The sequence below is a fragment of the Eumetopias jubatus genome, unplaced genomic scaffold (genome assembly GCF_037043125.1).
Source record: "Eumetopias jubatus isolate StellerSeaLion01/CBP00866 unplaced genomic scaffold, mEumJub1_p1.0 scaffold_3, whole genome shotgun sequence".
Classification (NCBI taxonomy): domain Eukaryota; kingdom Metazoa; phylum Chordata; class Mammalia; order Carnivora; family Otariidae; genus Eumetopias; species Eumetopias jubatus.
Genome location: NW_028274809.1, coordinates 135,544,331 through 135,564,203, shown reverse-complemented (window position 1 = coordinate 135,564,203; position 19,873 = coordinate 135,544,331). Strand labels below are relative to the sequence as shown.

The window sequence follows — 19,873 nt, the reverse complement described above, 5'->3', positions numbered from 1 at the left end:
CTTAAAGAATCAGAGAATGTTTCATAGAGAAGGTGGCACTGGAACTCAGTTGTGAATGATGTGTATGATTTGGTCATGTGGAAATAGGAACAGAGAGGATTAGGAAGTGCAAGATGTAAATAACAAACAGTTTAGTTTATCAGATGCAAATGGTATGTGAATGGTAGTAGTAAAAAAAAAAAGGAAAAACAGGTTGGAGTCAAATTATGGAGAGCCTTTAATAGTAGGCTAATGAATTTTAACTGTTAATTTGTGGGCAAAGGGGAGCCATGATGTGATCAAAACTCTATTTCATGACCATGAATTTGGTGGTCCTTAAGAAGAATCAAAAGAGCAGAGAAACAGTAGGTGATGAAATCAAAGGCAACTGTAGTAGTCCAGGATGACAGTGAAGGTAACTTAGCAGGGGAATGAGAAGAATATGAGTATCAGAGACAATAGGTTTGGTAACTGAATAAATGTAAATGGTAATTAAGAAAAGAGTTAAGATGACAGTGAGTTTCCTTGTTTTCCATGTGAAAGAGTAGACTGGTAATATCTTAAAAGAAATATGGACCACAGGAGGAAAAAAAATTTTATAAAATAACCAGTTGTTTGATATGTAACGAGTTTGAAGTGCCAGCAAGGCTTCTGGATATAGATGCTTATAGGCACTTGAACATACAGAACTAGAACTTGGAGAGAAAACAGAACCAGAGCAATATATTTGGGGGTCACCCATTCTGCCAATGGAATACAAAAGAGACCAAAAGAGAACCAAGGACAAAACTTTAGGGAGCACCTACAGGGAGAGAGAGAAAAAGAAGTGACTAAAGAAACGGTAGTTAGAGAGAAAAAGTAGTGACTAAAGAAACGGTAGTTAGAGAGGAAAAGAAGAACCAGAAAAATATACTATCCCTATGACCAAAAGAAGAGAACTTCAAAAATGTGGAGTGTTCAACAATACCAAATGCAGCAGAGTAGGGATGAACCTCCTGCCTAAACCTATCATCTAACTTCGAAGACCCTCTTTCAATTCTTAAAAAGCAAAAGTATTAGGGGAAAAATGATCTTCAGAAAACCACTAAAAACAAGGAAAGGGATCTCTTAAGAATTCATATTCCCCTTAAATTCTAAAAGACACAGGCTGATAGAGAGACCAAAGCCAGGCTGGGACCACCAGAGCATACCGCAGTACAGTAAGCATAAAGCAGGCAGAGCACTCCAAGGCAGTCTTCCTTGGGAAACTGGTAGTAGTAGCTCTGATCCAGGTAGCATGGCTCAATTTACCATGCCTAGAAGACTGGATGAGAGGTTGGAGTCTTAGTAGTGCCAAGACACACAAAAGTCAAGGACAAAATTAGGAATGTAAGAGGTTAAGGATTGGAGGCACAAGTATATAATACTAGTGTCTGATAAGGAATGGAAGGAGAACTTGAAGGGCTAAAGAAAGGGGTTTTTGTTTGCTTTTTCTTTTTATTTTTTAAACTTTGAATTCTCAGTAGATTGAGTGGGACAGATACGAGGGAGATGCAAGATGAGAAGGGGATAATCGATAGGGTGAGATTCTTGAGCTCATGATGGAAGAAAGGACCAAGAATGTAAGCGAAAAGTTTAATATCCAAGAAGAATGATACATGTTTTTCTAAAATAAGAAGGAAAGATAAAAGTTTGAATAAAGAAACTGTCAAAAGTAAAGACAAATGGCATTAGGGAGCACAAATTTGCTTTGATCTTCTCAGAAAAGGACTCAAGGTCATCGGAAGAGAATGAGGGTAGAGTAATACAATGTGTCTTTGAGCAGAGTAAAAATTGATCTTACAAAAAAACATATAAATATAGTGAGAATAAAAGCTAAAGGCTATAATTCATGTATACCAAATTCTAAATTTAATAGTTATAATTCCACATCTTTCCAAAAAATATAACCACACTAAGTGAAATGCAGGCTATGATTTTCTTCCAACTTCTCAATTTAAGAAATAACAAAGGATGAGGTAAGAAAGAATTAATGGAATCCTCAGATGCAATATATAACCAGCATCATAACCAACAAAAATGGGCTTAGTGCTATAACCACTGTTAGATGGTAATAATTCTCATGTTTCTCTGCCCTTCTTTGCTGGATCTGATTTCTGTTTTCTCCATAGTTGATACTTCCGTGAAAACTTCTTGCTTGAATGAGGTAAGAACACAATATATCTTTTAATAAAAGAACAACCCCACCCTGTTGAGAGCTAATACACATTTCCCCTTATAAGGTATGTCATCTTCCAGTTTTCCAAGTTTTTACAAACTCTCACTTTTCTACAAATTATTGAAATCAGAGCTAACAAAAATGTTATGTTGGAAAATCACATTATAAACCTGGTATAAATCTTTAAAAGTACAATTTGTGAGCTGGTGCTCTGGAGCCAAGAAGAAAAACAGGATCTAAAAAGAACACAGAAAGGACAAAGAAAGAAGGAGACTGAGTAAACAGACAGAAAACCTTGAGTTATAAATTAAATTACTCAGTTTAAAATGTCAAGGGACCAGCCATCAAAAAAAAAAAAAAAAAACAGAAAGAAATCTTGCCATTTGCAATGACATGGATGGAACTAGAGGGTATTATGCTAAGTGAAGTAAGTCAATCAAAGAAAGACAATTATCATATGATCTCACTGATATGTGGAATTTAAGAAACAAAACAGAGGATCATGGGGGAAGAGAGGAAAAAATAAAACAAGATGAAACCAGAGAGGGAGACAAACCATAAGAGACTCTTAATCATAGGAACCAAACTGACGGTTGCTAGAGGGGAGGGGGGTGGAGGGATGGGGTAACTGGGTGATGGACATTAAGGAGGGTATGTGATGTAATGAGCCCTGGTATAAGACTGATGAATCACAGGCCTGTACCTCTGAAACCAATAATACATTATATATTAATTAATTGAATTTAAATAAAAAATGTAAAAAAACAAATAAAATGTCAAGGGAAACTAGTCTCAAATTATCTCTTTCTACGTGCTTATGAAGCATGTTAATAATGGAAAGTACTTTTAGACAAGATATTTAATTTTCAGATTCAAACACGGCCATTTATGGCAAATAAACACATAGCATTTATAGTAAAACATATTCAGGTACTTTATCGAATGGAAAAATATCTATAAAATTAGTTCAGTAATTATAGTTGGATTCCATTACCATAACTCTGAAGACATACAAAACATGATCTGGAGTAGGAAAAATAATTACAAATCTATTCATAACTATTAATCAAAGAAAAGAATCTTTAATAAATGCAAACACAAAATTGCATCTTGTTTTACAAAACAAGCGTTTACTTTTCTTGCTTTACTGATTCTTTTAAAATGTATCTTTTTGCATTTTGATTTCAAAATAATGCTCATTGTGGAAAAAAAATCTATTTTACATGCTTCTCTATTGTTTGAAAAATCTCCTGCCTTCCTCTTCTCTAATTCCACTCCCCAAAGTTAACCACTGTTAACAGTTTAGTTCTGTTCTTTCATTTTTTTCCAAACACAGACATGATTTGTTTAAATAATACATGGTTTTATTTTATTTTTTTTTAAGATTTTATTTATTTATTTGAGAGAGAGAATGAGAGACAGAGAGAGAACGCATGAGCGGGGGGAAGGGTCAGAGGGAGAAGCAGACTCCCCGCCGAGCAGGGAGCCCGAAGCGGGACTCGATCCCAGGACTCCAGGATTAAATAATACATGGTTTTAAAAACTGGTTTCATACCATACATTCTGCTTTATAAGTTGTTTTTGTTTCTTAATAGTAGATCCTGTTTCCTTACATGCCAGATTTAGCAGAACGACTTCATTCTTCTTAAGAAGCTGCTGCATGGTGTTTCCTTAATATTGGTGCACCACAATTTATTTAACCATTTCTCTATATGCAGACAGTCAGGTTGATGCTGCTTCATTTTTTTCTTTCCTATTTTATAATCTTTTCAAAACTTATTCAGGGATAATGTAAGCATAAAATAGGATCTGAAAATCACAACACTAGTTCTCCTTTGAAAGAAGCTATAAAATGATCATCTAATAGTAATAAACTTTTTTTCATTTTAAAGAAAGATCTTGGCTTTTCATAGCTGATAAACATATACAAAAGTTGTCACTGTTTTCAATACAGTGTTATATCAATAATTCTAAAGACTTAGACATGCAACTGGTTTTCAAACTAACTACACATTATAGCCTAATTCTCCACTATGCAATTACATTTAACAATTTTTTATTGGTATTTTTACAAGCCTACTGTAGTACCACACTCTCTAAAGAATTCAAAAGCAGTCTGTGACAAAGGACCTGCCTTCAAGGAGCTTACAACTCTTGGGAGAAAAAAACACACAACCTAGTTATCTGTACAAAATAATTACACGAGAATATAAAGACTGAAGAAAATGTAAAAGGAAGAGGAAATAATCAAGGGACCAAGTATCATAAGCTAGAATATAGATATTACCTAGTCAGGAGAGAAAATGGGAATTTAGATGCACTTTGAAAAGTACTAGGATTTGGATAGTAAGATAGAAAGAGGGGGAAGATATTTCCAGTAAGGGGAAATGTTTTAGCAAAAACATGAAGACTGGAACGAAAGAAGAAAGAAAAGGAAATGGGAAAGAGAGCTAGGAAAAAGGGAGAAAAAAACCATGGTTAAGAGAAAAACATACAGGAAACATTGTTCAGGAAATCCTCCAATAAACGTCTACATCTCACTGGCCTGAAAAGGCTAAAATGGCTCCCCCCAAGTGCAAAGGAGCCTAGAAAAAATGAGTATCTGGCATTTTTCAGCCTCAATCATGAGAAGAAGTCATGAAAGTGGGAGGTTTGGTATGACTTTTGCATAGACAATCAATACTCTGCCACAAAAAGTTAAGTAAAAAACATAGTAAAGATATATAAATTAGTGATCACAACTATGCTTTTTGAATATATATTCCTAAATTTCAGAAATTAAATGGCTCCCTTGGATGTTTGCAAAGTTGTTTTTAAGTTGATAGAAATTTAAACAAAAACCTTGAAATTAATATCATTATATAGCACTTTATAATATCAAAGAATGTTCATATAGATGTTCTTTACAAAAGCCTTGAAAAGAACATGAAGGAAATATTATCATAGTAGCTCCACTTTACAGATAAGAAATATAAAACAAATGTTATTACTATAGCAGATTCAGATAAAAAACTGAAACTGAAAGTTTAAAAAGCTTGACTTGGATGCCAGCTTGTCGGTGGTTATCACCAGGGTTCAGATCCTATGGCATTTCTACTAATATCAGCTATTTGGTTTTGTACAGCATTATATTTGAAATAACATTTGGTTAATTGTGATTTCAAAATTACTGTAATTTTGATCTTTTATACTTAAAAACATCTCCTTACTAGAAGAGATTGTTTTGTGAAGATATGTGCACCACAGATATTTTCTGAATAGATGAGTTCATGAATAGTTTTAATTCATTTTTGGTCAACTCCCACAATCAAGAATTATCAAGAATTTTGGCATGAATATTGCTTTAAAAGTTATTTTTAATAACCATCTCTCTGACAATAAAAAGGAATTCTTTCCCTCCCACAAATCAAAGTTCTTTATTTAGACTTCTTTTATTTTCATTGTTATTCATTAATTCTATGTTCATATCTGCTCAACATTGCTAATTGTGCACTGTTATAAAATAATATCCTCACAATTCTTCATATTTTGGATATATTTTCTCCTTTTTTGACAGCAAGTACATGGGATTTATTCTGAGATATCACACAACTGCCTAGTGGGCTGAATGTTTTTGCTGGGTGACTGGCTGTACTAAATGGTGATAACTGTCTAACGAATACTTTTTTTTTTCATTTTCCATTTATAGTAGTTATCACTTAATAATTCTCTTAGTTATAGCTGCCTCTTTTAGAAAGTTGCTTGATATTAATCTGCACTGGTTCCACACCCTACTATCATATTATCTCATGACTCTCCTAGGACACCACAAGTCATTTGGCATTTCTAGCAACAAATGTTAGTAGAAATCTAACGTTTTGGACTCTTCTGGGTTTCTAGACGAGAAGCCTGTGAGAATTCTTCGTAGGTGAGGAATGACTGAAGGACAGTCAGGTTCCGTAGTAAGAGAGAGGAAAAAGAACTGAAATGCCAATCATTTTCCTCATTTCTCTGATACACTTTTTTTCTTCATAGCACCTGGGTCTGTTCTTGTGGACACATCTCCTCTCTCTTCCTTTTGTCTTTTTCTGTGTTGAGCTAGGAAGAGTATACATGTATTCCTGTTATTCCTGACTAGGGCTGCTGTATTTTACTCTGTTGATGCCACACCTGAGTTTCAAAGTTCCATTTCACAATAAGAGATGGGTGAAGTTTCGGGGAGTGCTGGTGCACCACCAGCAGTGTCTGCTGGGGAGGAGGGAGAGAAAAACCCTGTGGCCACAAGGCCTGGCCCAGCCCCTCCCCCACTTCCCCTGTAGCCAAGACCTGCCGGGAGCACGCAGCCCAACATCTATTTTCTCTTATTTCTTAAAATTTATTTTCTTTCTTTGCTACTTAGTAAATTAGATGCAAATTGTATTTCTATAAGATAGCAACATCTGTGATTCAGTTAAGGGGAAAAAAGAGCCTTGGATATTTCATGGAAAAAATCATTTTTCACAAATTTTTCCTCCCCAAAGTATTTCTGCTTCTATTGATAAATAGAGGGATGAAAATAATATTTTAAAAAAGTTCCTTGTAACTTTTCAGATATAAGCAGTTGATAATATTAAATAAGCCATAAATTATTAAATGCCAAATATAGAGTTAAAAAACCCAAATAACAATACTTTAAAGTTTTTGATATTCATGTAATGAAATACACACAGTGTCATGAATATAACCATTTTATACAACCAACAGAAGATTTTGCAAATTCTCTTAAATTGGAAAATACATGCACTATGTTGATATTTGGATATACCAGCATCCATACACAGCATCAAGGGTAATGTGTAAAATTTAATGTTCAGTTCTCTTTCTTCTTTCCTCATACTTCCTCTGTCACCCCTCCCCTCCAACTTGCTAAAATATAAAGGGCCTCCATTTATCTGAAGTAGCCAGGGATCTGTGTGCCTATCCACTTAGTCCAAGACTGAGGCTGCCTGGGCTTCCCACCATTCTCCAAGTCTTTTCCTTTTTTAAGTCCCTTGAGACACACTTGACAATAAATCCAGTTCTTGAGTTCTTACCCAACATCCCAAAGTAACTGACATTTCCCAAGTGTTTTCTATGTCCCAGGTACCATGCTGGTACTTTCAACTACATTATCAATTCTTCTGAATGCTGCAAGATACAATTCTACCCAGAAAACAGTCCTGTTAAAATAAATCTCCCCATGAATTCATTCTGCCTCTCATTATGAAGTCTGCATCTTAATGGATGCACACCATTCCACTAAAGAAATGTATATTTAATAAAGCTACTATTATTATAGGTGGTTTAGATTGCTTCCTTTTTCGGTCATTAATAATGCCACACATATCCTTTAAGTAAGTCTCTGTGCCCATTTCTCATAATTTTCTTAATATAAATTACATGGTGATTTGACCTTAAAGACCACTCTTCTGCCCAACTATTTATTCATTCTCTTCCTCCCATGTCTTTAAGGTGAGGCATTACTGGTCATATGTCACACACCATCACCCACTTTGTTCTGGACATCAGTTCCTAGTTCAGTTTTCAGTATTTCTCTTCATCTAAACTGCAGTGTCTTGCTATTGTTCCTTTGGCCAACAATCCGTAGCTTCTTGCCTCGGTTTCTCCTACCTTAAGCCTCTGAGAGTCAGAATACCTAGAAAGGCAGCATGGTATAAATTAAAGATGGGAGTAATTACTATTAAATTAAGTCATAGATTTATTGCAATTCCAGCATCACAAGAAAGCCAATTTTGAGTTAAGAATGTGATCTGTAGCTCTGGTTCTAAATTACTTAGCAAAGGGTAAAAATGATATGAGGAAAAAATTATGAAAAAATAGAGTTACAGATATAATTACAACTAAACTCATAACACTTTCAGATTTTTTATTTCAAAAGCATAATTCAGAAATTTGAAATATACTTTTATTGCAAAATAGAGTGGTGGTATGTTAAGGCAAGATAAAGGTCATTTAGGGTCATCATTTAATTCTTTTATTAAATATTCAGTGTTCTCAAAGAGACATGTTTCTCCACTAAAAAGTTCTATTTTTGGGGGTGCTTGGGTGGCTCAGTCGGTTAAGCATCTGCCTTCAGCTCAGGTCATGATCCAGGGTCCTGGGATCAAGCCCTGCGTCAGGTTCCCCACTCAGCGGGGAGCCTGCTTCTCCCTCTCCCCTGCTTGTTCTCTCTCTCTGTCTCTCTCTCAAATAAATAAAATCTTAAAAAAAAAAAAGTTCTATTTTTTTCTTTGAATGTCCTAAGCCCCTCTTAGCTATAATTTTAAAACTTTTTATATCTGACAAGGGGTTAAAACCAAAATATATAAAAAACTCATTCAACTCAATAGCAAAAAACAAACAAGCCAATTAAAAAATGAACAGGGGTGCCTGGGTGGCTCAGTTAGTTAAGCATCAAACTCTTTCTCTCAGCTCAGGTCTTGATCTTTGGGGCTGTGAGTTCAAGCCCCCCGTTGGGCTCCAGTTTGGGCATGGAGCCTACTTAAAAAAAAATGGAGAGAGGATCCGAATAGATATTTTTCAAAGGAAGACACTCAGGGGAATCTGGGTGGCTCAGTTGGTTATGCATCCAACTCTTGATTTCGGCTCGGGTCATGATCGTGGGATCGAGCTCTGTGTCAGGCTCCACACTCAGCATGGAGTCTGTTTGTCCCTCTTCCACTGCTCCTTCCCCTGCTCTCTCTCTTCCCCTCTCAAATAAATAATTAAATCTTAAAAAAAAAAAAAGACATACAGATAGCCAACAGACACATAGGAAGATACTCCACATCATTAATCATCAGGAAAATGCAAATCAAAACCACAATGAGATATCACCTCACATCTTTTAGAATGGCTATCATCAAAAAGACAAGAAATAACCATTGGCAAGAATGTAGAGAAATAGAAACCTTTATGCACTGTCAGTAGGAATGTAAATTGGTGCAGTCACTATGGAAAACAGTATGGACATTTCTTTAAAAAATCATAAATAGAACTACCATATGACACAGCAATTCCACTTCTGGGTATTTATCCAAGGGAATGAAAACACCAATTTGAAAAAAAAAAATGCAACCTCATGGTCATTGTAGCATTATTTACAATAGCCAAGATACAGAAACAACCTAAGCGCCTATTGATGGAAGAATGAATAAAGAAGATGTGATCTATATCTATATCTACATATCTACCTACATATCATAATAGGATACTATTCATAAAAAAGAATAAAATGTTGCCATTTGCAACAACATGGGTGGAACGTGAGGGCATTAGGCTAAGTGACATAAGTCAGGCAGAGATTATTCTCACTTATATGTGGAATTAAAAAAATAAAACAAAACCAAGCTCACAGATAAGAGAACAGATTGGTGGTTGCCAGAGGCAGGGGATGGGGGAAACACAAAATGGGTGAAGGGAATCAAAAGTACAAGCATCTAGTTATAAAATAAGTCATGAGGATGCAATATACAGCATGGCAACTATAGTTAATACTGTATTGCATATTTGAAAGTTGTTAAAAGAGTAAATCTTAAAAGGCATCACAACAAGAAAAAAATTTGTTAACTATCTGTGGTGCTGGATGTTAACTAGAATTACTGTGGTGATGATTTTGTAATATATACAAACATCAAATCATTATATTATATACCTAAAACTAATATGTTATATGTCAATTTAAAAAAAACAAAGCCTTTTTAGAATTCGAGCCCCTAAAGATAACTTGTCAAACTTCCCTTTGAAACGTTCTGCATTACAACTAACAGAACAATTTGTGTGGTTAAACTGTCTATACACATAAGTTTCATTCTGTTTCACAGCCCTTTCAACTATAGCTCACATACATATTCAATTCTCTGGACCCAAGTTATCTATTTGGAAAATGATAGATTCATGTCTGAATCAACCCCAGCCTCCCATAAGAAGAACTAAGTTACGATCTGCATTACATTAACATGGTTTCTGTGATATGAAAACATGCAAAACATTTATAACACGGAATTTAGTTCTAATTACTGAGATAAAAATAATTCAAAAACCCTGAAGAGAGGACTTTTAGCTCTCTAACTAGACATGCACTTAACCAAATTAAGGTAAATATCTCATGTGGCTTGATGATAACTCAAATAAACAAGCGCCTTTATTTAAATACAATTTGCTCAGCAAATTAACAAAATAAAGCACCTACCCCATCAAATCAATGACATTCCTATATACTAGTGATAGAAAACTAGAACAGGCAAAGTGTGATTTCATTTTAAAACTCTTAAATATCTGAGAATTAATTTAACTCAGGACTTCAATTAATTCTAAGAAAATTATATAACCCACAGTTCTAAGTCAGTAAGTATTCATTTACTTAATTCTTTTAAGTAGTATTTTTTTCCCACTGAAAATTCATTTTTGAAAACTTAGGGACAGGGACGCCTGGGTGGCTCAGTTGATTAAGTGTCTGCCTTTGGCTCAGGTCATGATCTCAGGGTCCTGAGCTCAAGTCCCACATAGGCTTCCTGCTCAGCAGGGAGCCTGCTTCTCCCTCTGCCTCTGCCTCTCCTCCCCGCTCATGCTCTCTCTCTCTATGACAAATAAATAAGTAAATAAATAAATAAATCTTTAAAATAAAATAAAATAAAAATATAAAAATAAAAATTTAGGGACAGTAACACACACAAAATCTCAACCTGTTAACACAAAAGCTATTTTTATTTCAGAATATTTCCTAAAACTTTATCGTATATATACATACATTTCACATAACTGTAGCAACAGTATAAAATTTTGCCAACTTGTTTTGCTGACGATATAAAACATTAACCATGTTTCTACACAGATATTTTGGGAAAAGTTATCCTTTTTAACGCCACAGTATTAACCTATAGTAATTTACTTTACCCACCAATGCTGACATTTAGGCTCTTATGATCAATCCTGTCAAAAATTTTTCTTGCATTTTTCCCCTCCTTATTTGGGTTATTTTTTCAGGACAAAGTCCCACATACAGTTCTACTCAGTCAAAATATACAATTTGAGGACCTTGGTATATATAAGTGATTTCTGAAAGTATTATGCTAATTAAAAATGCTGCTAGCATGAATATACCATGAAATTCACACAAACCTCACCATCTCCAACTACCTTTCTGAATCCTCGCTCATTTAGAGAGATATAAAATATTCTCTCATAGTTTTAATTTGCATTTGTTTGATCACTTGTGAGATTGAGCATTCCCCTTTGTGTTTGTTTTTGAATTTCTTTCTTTTTTTAAATTTTATTATATTAATCACCATACAAGAATTTCTTCTTATGAGAATTTTAAGTTCACACTGGTATTTCATTTATCTACCAGAATACTGAGATTTCTGTTATAAAATTTAATAAGCTCTTTAAATTTCTTATAAATATTAATCTTTGTTACTTAGCTCAAATATTTCTCCTAATCTTTTTGTTTCTTTCATTTTGGTTTTACTAACATTCGTTTGTACAAAAAATCTTATACAATTATTAAACTATAAAATGCTCTTAAATTTTTAAATTTTTTTTAAAGATTTGTTTATTTATTTGAGAGAGCAAGAATGAGAGAGAGAGTGTATATGAGAGGGGGGAGGGCCAGAGGGAGAAGCAGACTCCCCACTGAGCAGGGAGGCCGATGCGGGACTCAATTCCGGGACTCCAGGATCATGACCTGAGCCGAAGGCAGTCGCTTAACCAACTGAGCCACCCAGGCGCCCTTAGTGTTTTTTTTTTTAAACTCTAAAGCTGAGCAAGCTACTAGCTGCCCACAAAGTTGATAAATATGCTACTGGCTGTAATGCTTATTTTCTTTTTAATTGGCCCGCAGTTTATTTACATCTATGATATTAATGTTTTTTAAGTAGGCCCCACACCGAGCATGGAGGCCAACATGGGGCTTGAACTCATGACTCTGAGATCAAGACCTGAGCTAAGATCAAGAGGCAGACACTTCACTGACTGAGCCACCCAGGTGCCCCTATGATATTAATTTAAATTTAGTTACAGATTTAGAAATTTGTACTAAACTAGACATGCCCTATCTCATGCTGCTAACTGATATGAAGTAAGATAGGTTTTTTCATGGTCCAAAGAGATAGGGGGAGAAGAGAGTAAGGTAACTCAAATAATGTGGAAATACTATATATAATCTGAATACTACAAATTTAACTGTAACATTTACCACAGAAAATCAGTAGATATGTATAACATTACCTAAAGAGACAAAATGGCTTCCAGGCCTGTATAACTTGGTTATAGGCTAACTGAAACTGTTAACATATCTATTTTAAAAGATGAATGCATCATTCAGAAGAGACACTGGTTAGCCACTCGAACATATGGTGAGAGGAAAAGGTTAAACTTGGCAAGGCCGATTCAAGTACAATGTAGGAAAGCTGTCTGGTACCAGGGGGCCAGTGTATTTCTGCTATATAGAAGGAGGTTAGTATAGAGATAGCTGCCTGAGGCTATCTTTGCCTAATGTTATTACATAGTTTAGTCCTAATTAATAAATCCTGTTCTTCAATATTTAGAATGTCATATCTGTTCCCTTCGTTTTGATAGGATCCTTTGCTGCATCTACCATATTTGATATGCGTTCTACCACTATAAGTGAGTTACATTTTCTAGAATATTTAATAAGTGGAATCAAATAACGTGTATTCTTTTTTGTCTGGCTTCTTTTATGTATTGTAATTGTTCTGAGATTCATCCATTTTATTAGGAGTACAGCTCAGTAGTAGTCCACTATACAGATATACCATAACTTGGTTATTCATCTTCCTGTTGATAATCACTTTGGAAAAACCTGGCAGCTTCTTAAAATGTAAAATACCCACCTACCATATGAGGCAACTATTCCACTCCTAGGTATTTATCAAGAAAAAAGAAAGCATATGTCCATATAAAGACTTATACATGAATATACATGGTATCTTTATCTGCAGTAGCTTAAAATTGGAAAAGTCCATTTTCATCCATAAGTGAATGAATAAATAAATGAATTGTGGTATATCCATAAAATGACATATTACTCAGCAATACAAAGGAATAAACTACTGATACACTCACCAACATAGATGAATCTCAAAATAACTAAGCTGAGTAAAAGAAGACAAAAAATGAGTACTTATTTCCTGTCTTCTGTTCATTTGTTTTTTGTTTTTTCCTTTTCCCTCATTTCATTGTTTTCCTTCTCTAGTTTAAAAAAGAAACACTCTAGGGGTGTTCTGTCAGTAGAGCATGTGACCCTTGATCTTGGGATTGTAAATTCAAGCCCCATGTTTGATGTAGAGATTACTTAAAAATAAATCTTAAAAAAAAAAACACTCTTATTTGTCTTCTTTCATTGGTTACATTTGAAATGTTTTTACTTTGATTCACACAGCACATGAACCTTAGAATACTGAAATTCCAACCAATACCTCCTGACTTACATGCCACTGTAGGCCAGTACAATACTGTAGTTCTGCCTTGCTTGTTAACCACAAATTAGACATTACAGTAATGCCCAGTTATCTGTGGGGAATATGTTCCAATACCCCCAGTGGATGCCTGAAACCAAAGACAGTACTGGACCCTGTATATATGTACCATATATTATAGAGAGAGAGCTCATATATATATGTATATATATATACACACACACACATATATATATATATACACACACATATACACACACACACACACATATATATCCTTGAACAACATGGGGCTTGGAGAATGCAATTGAAAAATCCATGTATAACTTTCGACTTGCCAAAACCTTAACTATGAATAGCCTATTGTTGACTGGAAGCCTGATAACATACAGTCAATTAACACATATTTGATGTATTATAGGTTTTATATACTGTATTCTTAAAATAAAGTGAGCTAGAAAAAAATGTTACTAAGAAAATCGTAAGTTAGAGAAAATACATTTACTGTACTGTACAAAATCCACATATAAGTGAACCTACACAGTTTAAGACTGTTCAGGGGCCAACATACTATATTTTTTCTATATATACCTACCTACCTATGATAAAGTTTAATTAATAAATTAGGCATAGTAAGAGATTAATAAGAATAATAAAATAGAACAATTATAACAATATATTAAAAGTTATGTGAATTTCTTTCTCAAAATATCTTATTGTACCATACTCACTTCTCTTCTTGCAATGATGTGAGATAATAAAATGCCTACATGATCAGATGAAGTGAGGTGAATGATGTAGGTATTGTGACGTAGTTATTATGCCACTAATGACCTTCTGATGCTGCATCAGGAGAAGGACCATTTGCTTTTGGACTGTGGCTGACCATGGGTAACTGAAACCACGGAAGTGAAACCACAGATAAGAGGGAACTACTGTGGGGGTACCTGGCTGGCTCAGTCAGTGGAGCATGCAACTCTTGATCTTGGTGTTGTGAGTTTGAGCCCCATGCTGGGTATAGAGAGTATAAAAATAAAAATCTTAAAAAAAAGGGGGGGAGAACTACTATATTATTATTACTGTTTCCTTCCACCACCAATGTTGGCTTAGATTTACTCATTTTCTTTATTCCCTTTTCTTCTTTTATTTCATTCCCTCCTTTTAGGAGCATTTTCCTTCTGGTTTCTCTATGCTTGGCATTCTACAGCTGGACAACAGTAAGATGTATTTCTCTTTATTTACCCTGATTGAGATTCACTGGGTTCCTTAAATCTGACAATTGTTGTCTTTCATCAGTCCTGGCAAAATTTTAAAGGCAAGTACGAATATTGTCTCATTCTTATTCCATGTTTTCTTTTTGGAACTCTTGATTAGATTATCTCACAATCTTTTATTTTCAGTAACTTTTTTCTCTATGGATGGTCTTCTGTGTAGTCTCTTTTTAACTGTACCTCATATGCTGGTTTAACACACCATTTAATCTTTAAGTTCTGTTATAATTTTCATTTCTGATATTCTAATTGGTTCTTATTTTAATGTGCCTGGTTACTTTTAAGTGCTATTACTCTTTATTTATATTTTAGAATCCCTCTTTTATTTATTAAACATTAAGTACTTATTTTATGTATTAGATATTTCTAACAGCAGAAATCTCTGTAGATCTGTTTCAGTTGTTTATGGTTCTGCTCTTTGTTCATAACATTTTTTCCCTTATGTTCTGTGATTTATTTTTATTTTTATTTTTTTGTTATCTTCATTGCCTTTTTTTTTTTTAAAAAAGACACATTTATTCAGTGTCATGATCAGACTATTACATTTAGCAATCAACAGCATGGGTGCAAAAAAAAAAAATCTACATTAAAACCCTTTGTTGGAATGCTTTACACTTTCCACAGAACAGAAACTAAAATAACCTGTTATACAATTAGTCACAAATACAGTCCTCGAGTTTTTTGCCCATACACATGAGTATTGTCTAAAACATGTCTTCTTTGTAGCAGCTAGGCCCTGCCACCACCGTGCTTGGCTGAGTTCACAAATCTGTTGTAACCTGTGGCTTCCCTGTCCCTTCTCTGGCTCTCCTCTCCTGCTAAGCTTTGTTTCCTGGCAGTAATTAAAACCTTCTGCCACTGCCATAGCTACTGCTGCTGCTGGAACCACCATAGCCACCTTGGTTTCGTGGTTTGGCAAAGTATTGGCCTCCACCACCATAGGGGCCAGAGCTTCTGCCTCCAAAATTTCCTCCTTTCATGGGTCCAAAATTTGAGGATTGATTGTTGTAATTGCCAAAATCATTATAGCTTCCGCCACCTCCAAAGTTGGCTTCCATCATGACCAAGTCCGTCATAGCCATCCCCACGGCCACCATGTCCACCACCACCTCGACTGCCACCAAAGCCACCTCGACCACGGAAGTTCCCTCCACGACCAAAGTTGTCATTCCCACCAAAACCACCTCCACGACCACCACCAAAGTTTCCAGAACCACTTCGACCTCTTTAGCTGGATGAAGCACTAGCCATCTCTTGCTTAGATAGGGCTTTCCTTACTTCACAGTTGTGGCCATTCACAGTATGGTATTTTTGAATGACAATCTCGTCTACAGAGTCATGGTCATCAAATGTTACAAAAGCAAAACCTCTCTTTTTGCCACTGCCTCGGTCAGTCATGATCTCGATCACTTCAATTTTCCCATACTGTTCAAAATAACCTCTTAGGTGATGTTCTTCAGTGTCTTCTTTAATGCCACCAACAAAAATCTTTTTCACAGTTAAGTGGGCACCAGGTCTTTGAGAATCTTCTCTTGAGACAGCCCTCTTTGGTTCCACAACTCTTCCATCCACCTTTTGTGGCCTTGCGTTCATGGCTGCATCCACCTCCTCCACAGTGGCATACGTGACAAACCCAAAGCCTCTGGAGCGCTTGGTGTTTGGATCTCTCATTACCACACAGTCCGTAAGCGTTCCCCATTGTTCAAAATGGCTCCTCAGACTGTCATCGGTTGTTTCAAAGCTCAAACCTCCGATGAAGAGCTTCCGCAGCTGTTCAGGCTCTTTGGGAGACTCTGACTTAGACATGACGGCGGTGGGAGGGGAGACTTAAACGATGCTTACTCTGCGGCGTCCACGGGCAGAAAGCTCTTCATTGCCTTTTTAAAAATTTTTTTATTATTATGTTCAATTAGCCAGCATACAGTACATCATAAGTTTCTGATGTAGTGTTCAGTGATTCATTAGTTGCGTATAATACCCAGTGCTCACCACCACACATGCCCTCCTTAATACCCATCATCCAGTTACCCCACCCTCACCCCCCTCCCATTGCTGAATGGGAAGAAATCAGGGAAATCAGAGAGGGAGACAAACCATGTTCTGTGATTTTTAAAAAATGAGTAAGAGCTTATTTGTTAGAATTTTAACAATGATACTTTGACAACTGGGTTGTTAACTCCCTCCGTGGAGGATTTTTAATTGTTTCTGCCAGGTACTGAAAAGTGAGATCCAGGTCCACTTTAAATTAAAATTCTCCATTTGTGGGAGACCGTGAAAATAGACATTTAAGGACCAGGAAAATGGTATAAACTAAGGCCTCAAATCCAAGTGAATGTGAGCTGGTAACCAGGAATTAGTAGGAAAGATTTTGCTTTATTTTTGTTTACTTAATTTTTTTAGCAATCTCTACACCCAACGTGGGGCTTGAACTCACCACCCCAATATTAGGAGTTACATGCTCTTCTGAGCCAGCCATGTACCCCAGTAAGAGAGATTTTAACTCCACCCAGAGGTGTCTGCCTCTCCAAGATGGTCTCTGATGAGGCTCCCTACCCTTTGTAGAACCCAAGGAATTTTCCCAGTCCCCATCCCTTTCCCTGCACAAGTTTCTAATGCCAATAGAAAGCCATGTATACCCCCCAAAGTATTTAGTGACTTCAGCACTTGCTTACCCCACAGGATGTATTTGTTCTGTTTCAAGCCCCCAAAAGTTTCCTTTATTTTCTTATAGGTTCATCCATTCATAATAAAGGTTTTTTAAATACTGAATCTAGTGTTTAAATATTTGGTGGAGGGAGGGATTCAGAACTCTTGTCTATCATACTGTTGGAAATGGAAGTCTATTTAATATTTCTGCCATTGCTTTGTGAAATTTAAATCAGGATATTATATTTATTCCTGATAATTTTATTTTAGTGTGTTACTGTAATCTATGAATCTGTCAAGAACATTTATATTCTTGATTGAGTTGTTATATTAGCTTACCTTAGAAGTTGTATATCATCAGCAAATTTGTTTCAACTTTCTTAGCCTTCACCAAAGTCACTGATTAACACAGCTTCTGACAAAAAGAAAAGCTTCAAAATTAATTTTTAAATTCTTATAGCAAATCCAATATATTTTCTTACTGTTATCAGGTACACAGAATTATAAATTAAATTTCCATCATTATATATAGATAAACCAAATTAAAACAGGAAAATTCCTCCACCCCCATTACTTCAAGCACCAGAACTTTTAGGAAAGATTTTAGTGTTGAACTGAATGAAAATATTTTATCACTGGGGAAACCAGTAGTAGTGTGAAGGGGTGGCTTGGGTGAGGGGAACCCTAGCACCCCCAAAATCTCCATCAGCACTCATCTTCCACAGGAGGAAACATGACTTATTAAAATAGTATCTTAAAGGCCAATTTTTATAAAAAGGCTGTGCAAAGCTTAGAAGAGCTTTTAAGTATCATAAAAGGAAGCTTTGAAGGGTTTTTTTTTTTTTTTTGCTTTTCACAGCATCATTAAAACCCATGACTACCAGATTTTTTTTTCTTTTCTGCTTTGAAATACTTTTAGTTTGGGTCTTTTACTAATTTCAATCAATGGCAACTTTTGTAAAATTTTTATCTCCAACATCAATATACAGATATGTGTATGTGTGTTTACATTTCCCCATCAGAAATAAGAGAAAACTTATACTTCTCTCCTTTAGTGCATTGCTCTTGCACGAAGAAAATATAAACCACTGACTTAGGGTCTACATATTTGTGTATTTTCTGAGCAGCAACTACTGGTTTAAATAGAACATTTAGCTCCTGATGTTCTTTCTTCTCAATATTTGGTGTATATCCTGCAATAATGTAGTAGAAAAAGCACACGCTCTGGAATCACATAGATCTGGGTTTAAAGGTCAACCTCCCACTCAGTAACTGTCTAATCTGAAGCAAATTACTTAACCTCTCTGAACCTCTTAGGAATAAAATATCAGAGATCAGAGTCCTAGTGGGTATCTGCAAGAGTCAAATGATATATATATATATATATATATATATAGTGCCTGACCCAGTGCCATATAACAGGTACTGTTAGGTAGCTGTCCTGTATTTTTGTACTTCACTTCCACTTTGCTCAATCTGTCAAAGAACTTTCCAGACTACATTTTCTTAATCTATAGCCTTGATGAACTTCTGTGGTTTGTTCAACAGCTATTGACATTTTGCAACATCTATTTTGCCCAACAATATACATAAAATACTTTAAAGATAGCAATATAACAATAATAATGTTGAATACACCCTGCTAAGAAAATACAGTCCCAAGTGTAGGTTCTAGAATTACTAGAAATTGTTCCTTTTCTTGTATGGTTAGGACAACAAAATGCTATATAGTTATGTACATTTGTTTCCATTCCTTTTTAGATTTTTCTTTTTGTTCTACTTTTTAAATTTAACTTTTGAATATGTAAACATACATGATTCAAAGATCAAACTATATAAATAAATTATGAGAACTATCTCTTCCATTGTTGGCACCTTTCCCATTCCCTCCTTCTACCTATGATTACTGTATATATTATTCCATGGGCTTTTGGTTTTTTCCCACTTCATAATACATTCTGCAGATCATTCAATGTTGCTGGTACATGCAGACTTCCTACATTTTCTTTTATGATTTCTGGGGGCAAGAGTGACTTGGAAGGGGAATGGAGATTATTCCATTGTTGGATGAACTTTAGTTACCTAGTCCCCTATTAATGAGCATTTAGGTCGTTGCCAATCTTTTGCTAATACAAGTATTGCTGCTATGAGTAACTTTTTAGAAATGCCAGTTTATATTTTATGTCGTGTCTTTAGAACAGATTCCTAGAAGTTAGCTGCCTGATCAAAAAGTAAATGCATATCTAATTTTGTTGGATACTACCAAATTCTCTCAAGCTTTGTGCTTTTGTGTCCCTACCAGCAATGCATCAAAATGCCTGTTTCCCCACAGCCCACAGAGCATT

The 19,873-nt window shown here is 35.3% G+C and overlaps 1 protein-coding gene across 6 annotated transcripts in view; it reads right to left on the bottom strand.

The window, feature by feature from the left end:
- The window catches only part of CAB39L (calcium binding protein 39 like), a 120,466-nt gene that overhangs the window by 89,998 nt on the left and 10,595 nt on the right, over positions 1–19,873 (bottom strand). For 4 of the 6 annotated variants that reach the window (XR_015767897.1, XM_028107373.1, XM_028107389.1 and 1 more), the window contains exon 2: positions 17,868–17,943. The gene's annotated coding sequence lies outside the window, so the exon portion shown is untranslated. The remainder of the gene's footprint in view (positions 1–17,867; positions 17,944–19,873) is intronic. The other 2 variants (XM_088021835.1, XM_088021836.1) reach the window with 1 other exon arrangement.